Source organism: Pseudochaenichthys georgianus, unplaced genomic scaffold, assembly GCF_902827115.2.
Source record: "Pseudochaenichthys georgianus unplaced genomic scaffold, fPseGeo1.2 scaffold_1579_arrow_ctg1, whole genome shotgun sequence".
Taxonomy (NCBI): domain Eukaryota; kingdom Metazoa; phylum Chordata; class Actinopteri; order Perciformes; family Channichthyidae; genus Pseudochaenichthys; species Pseudochaenichthys georgianus.
The window spans coordinates 17,078-22,070 of record NW_027262407.1 but is presented as its reverse complement, the minus strand read 5'-3'; the positions used below and the strand labels follow the sequence as shown (position 1 = coordinate 22,070).

The 4,993-nt window shown below is 46.5% G+C and overlaps 1 long non-coding RNA gene across 1 annotated transcript; it reads left to right on the top strand.

The window, feature by feature from the left end:
* The first annotated feature begins 350 nt into the window (after positions 1 to 350).
* Positions 351 to 2,033, top strand: LOC139433257 (uncharacterized). Its single transcript, XR_011642812.1, has 4 exons — positions 351 to 416; positions 1,376 to 1,463; positions 1,794 to 1,837; positions 1,966 to 2,033. It is a non-coding gene; the product is annotated as an uncharacterized lncRNA (long non-coding RNA).
* Positions 2,034 to 4,993: the final 2,960 nt, after the last annotated feature.

Here is a 4,993-nt window from a genome sequence, read left to right as displayed (position 1 = left end):
TGGTGTAAAATGTTACTGTTTAAGTACTGTAATCGACTTTTACATTACTTTTGCCGTTGAAAACAGTGTTGCCAGGTCTGCTTATTCTAAGTTTCCCCCAAGATTTTATTTGAAAATAGCAGATCTACAAGCTCACAACCATATTTATATATTTATATATACAGTCCATGCTCACAGCGCGTCGTGGCACGTTGTGATCTGCTATTTTCTAATAGTTGCTGTATAGGTTTAAAGTGCTCATGTGGCTCACTTCACTTCTTTTGGGCTTTTTTTTCCTTGACCTTGTGTCCCTCACAGAATCTGGCAACACTGGTTGCGCATTGCATTGTGGGTGCTTTTGCCCGGTAAAAAATACCTGTGGTGGCCGCCATTACAGGAATCCGTCCGCACTGAAAGTTAAACTGAAAGTCTGCTCGGTAGGTTGGTTCATTGTGTTTAATTTGGGAATGGAACCTCATTTCTTAATCACAAAGGATATTTGTGGTAAACATAAAGTTTGTGTTAATATTAAATATTTGTTTTATTACGTGGACGTCTGGCAGGTAACTCTCTTCTAACTGCACTGTAACGGAGCGTCCACACTACAGCTTCAAAAACATCTTGGAGCTGGGCGTGTCTGGAGCTTGGGGATTTTATTCAAGCAACACGACCAACAACCAATCACATGAATCTCCCGCCCCCGACATACAAAGCAAAAACCCCGGGGGTTTTATGGGAGCAATATATATATATATATATATATATAAACTCCCCAAACAGGCGAAAACCTACCAGTTTCCCCCCCCCCTCTCTGCCACCTCCCTCAATGCCTGGTTCCTCCGGTTTGTATCCCAGTAGGTGAAGAGGGTCTGGTCATACAAACCGGGTGAGTTGCTACGGCGATAGTTAGTTTCTCCTCCGACTTTTTTTGAAATATAGAAATGAACGGCGGGATATCTCTCCCAGCTTAGACGCGGTTTGATTGGCTACGGCTTCAGCTGTCAGATTTTGGGAAACGGGATTTGATTGGCTGGCGCTGGCTACTCCGGAGACGGACCGCTCTGCTACCCACAATTCAGTTCGGCGAAAAAGCGAGGCAACGTGACGTCACCCCATTCAAAGTGAATGGGCAGATTGGAGTTTTCGACGCTGTCGTGTGGACGGGCGTAAGACCAAGAGGTACAAGCTTCTTGAAGAATATGGGTTGTTTTAACCCAAACATTTATAAAAGTTATTTCACCGCAAATGTTCTGATGACTACAGTATTATTCCACTTTGGGTCATAATGTACTCAAATGTTTTACTGAATCTCTAACTTCATCTCGTATGTGCTCCGCCCCCGACGTGCCTCACTGCTCTCACCCATGCGTTCGTTCATTTGAGTCCGCCATTATAGCTCCTCTCGGATGAAATCACTCAAACTTCCAGAAGTTTGCCCACCGTGCTCTCGAGTCTCACTGCCGGAATTTGACCGCGCTCCTCTGGTAGTTACCTCTTGCCTTTGCACAGTATTTAAATGAGTTGTTATTACTTTCTGCATCTAATGCTCTTTGTGTCGCATGGTGTGTTAGTTTGATTTGAGCTCTTGTTAGCTAGCCTAGATTTAATATCTGCCTCACTTGAAAAATGATTTAAACCTGTAAGACAGTATTTTATATTGCTTTAAGTTATATCTCAAAGTGGAACGTTTGTGTTGCAAAATTCTCTGGAAAATTCGAACCGCAAATGGCGGGAGTTTTTTTTCTTTTTTGTTCTCTGATCATTTTGTGAAAACTTTGCAACCCAGCTAACCTTCAATTTGTTTTTCTCTTTAGGCTGAAACTGAAGCAACTGGCAGATAAAGGGCGTCTTCAACCTGGTGAGCCTTGCAGTGGAGAAACTATAACGCGCGTGGGGGAGGCACGGGGGGGGGGGGTGTGTGTTACGATGAGAGATACAAACCATCCCTTGATTGCAAAGTGAATGCAGACTACCTTCGCCCTGCAGCGCAATGACATCATCAATGATGAGCTACCCGTCGGAGGGACCCTGGAACGCTGGCCTGCCTTCACGATGGAGGTGAACATATTTTAGATATCACAACTATATAATAATTGTGTGTGCCTTTGTCACTGACAGCTTGGCATGTCATGTTTCTGTTTATCTCAGATGCCTTCAGGCCACATGTACATTGTACTCTGAATTAAATAGTCATGTTATATGTTGGCAGAGTTTCACAGGATGACGAAGCTCAACCTGAAGAACCACTTGTACGCGGAGTTGGATCGGCATGCTGTTGAGCTTGTTCAGGAAGAAGGCGGCACGCAAAGGCGAAGTGTCTGAAGTTCAGCTCTTCACCGCCTATGACCTCCAGGTGAGTCGGTTCAGCCTCTTGGTGTTTTATTATCAGACTAGAGTGGATTCTGTGTGTGTCGGGGGGGGGTCAGCCTGATAGATCTAGATGTATCATTAAGATACTTGTGTTGGGGGAGGGGACAGCAGTGTTCATGGTAGTGCACCTTGTTGCTGTGCTAATGAGAGGTGGGATCACAGACGCTGCAATGGCTTCAACATGGTGATCTCTTCGGTCGTGGAAGAGCCCTTGTGATATCAATGGTTGTGTGGCTCTGCTGGTTAGCATCCAAAGTAACACAAAGATATGTTTTCACACTCAAGGATCGAGGTGACGTCCATAGCCGACGTGCTGCTCTCCTCCCTGCCTGGATCTCTGCACGAGGATGACTCAGGTCTCTGAGGCTGCGGCCACACGAGGACGAAAACGGCTAAACGCATAGGATCACAAACAAGCTTCCGTCCACACGCAATAGTTATCCGGATAGTGTCTGTCCGCACGAGACCGCTCCGTCTAGCTCCAGCCGCTGGAGAAGCTGCAGTACATGCAGGAGCCTGTAGTGGCGCTGTAACTTCCTCCACAAAAGCAGAAGAAGCATGGTTGTCATGGTTGCCCTTCTGTTTATTCTCCGCGGTGGGGGCCGAGGGAACCGGGCAGAGTTTTTCGCCAGTCAGCGTGTATTAAAGTTTAAATCTTCCGGACAAACGTCTTCTTCGTTATTTATTGAGCTTTAAAACAAATGAATAACGACTCTATATAATATAATAATAAAATACACGGAGCCTCTCTTTTTCCTCCCTCTCTTCGGACAGCGCCAGCGTCTGTCTCATGCAGCAGCTGATCCAGTAACGAGTGACCCGGCCGACAGTAAGAATAAACATATTTATAACTAGTTTAGTTTGAGAGGTATTAAAATAGCTAAGGGCGATGATCTGACTGAAGTGTGTGTTGCTGCAGCGGGAGGAGCTGCAGGGAGCAGAGATGCGTGTCTCCGTCCTGTCAGATTACACTTCACTCGCGTTTAGGTCCACATCGAGAGAAAGATAATGATCTGAATTCAGTGCAGTCTACTTCGACGCGGCGTGAGCAGCAGAGGTGGGAGAGGCGGGGCTATTGCGCAATCACCATCAGTGATCTGAAAATGTCCGTAGAGGGCGCCCACACGGAGCCGTTGGACCCCCAGAGAGTTGCGTATGCCGTTCTATCCACCTTGGGACCCGTTATCGTTTCCTCAGTCGTTTAGTGCCTATTCGGTCGAACGGTCTATACGACACTAAACAGGAACGCAAACGACCGAATTCGTCCTCGTGCGGCCGCAGCCTGAGGCTGTAAGTCAGCATAATAACTGTTTTCAATGTATGTGACAGATCATCAACAAATATAGTTTATCTTGTAAACACAGACACACAGACACACACACACACACACACACACACACACACACACACACACACACACACACACACACACACACACACACACACACACACACACACACACACACAGACACACACACACACACATAGACACACACACACACACACACACACACACACACACACACACACACACACACACAGACACACACACATACACACACACAGACACACAGACACACACACACACACACACACACACACACACACACACACACACACATACACATACACACACATACACACACACACACACACAGACACATACACAGACACAGACACAGACACACACACACACACACACACCACACACACACACACACACACACACACACACACAGACACAGACACACACACACACACACACCACACACACACACACACACACACACAGACAGACAGACAGACAGACAGACAGACAGACAGACAGACAGACAGACAGACAGACAGACAGACAGACAGACAGACAGACAGACAGACAGACAGACACACACACACACACACACACACACACACACACACACACACACACACACACACACACACAGAGACACACACATACACAGACACACACACACACACACACACACACACACACACACACACACACACACACACACACACACACACACACAGAGACACACACATACACACACACACACACACACACACACACACACACACACACACACACACACACACACAGAGACACACACACACACACACACACACACACACACACACACACACACACACACACACATAGACACACACACAGACACACACATACACAGACACACACACACACACACACACCCACACACACACACACACACACACACACACACACACACACACACACACACACACACACACACACACACACACACACACACACACACACACACACACACACACACACACACACACACACACACACACACACACACATAGACAGACATACACACAGACAGACACACACACAAATACACACACATATACAGACAAACACACACATGCACACACAGACACACACAGATACACACACACACAGATACACATAGATACACGTATACAAGCACAGGCACACACATGCAGACACACACAGATATATACACACACACAGATACACACACATATACAGACAAACACACACATACACACACATATACAGACAAACACACACATGCACACACAGACACACACAGATACACGTATACAAACACAGGCACACACATGCAGACAC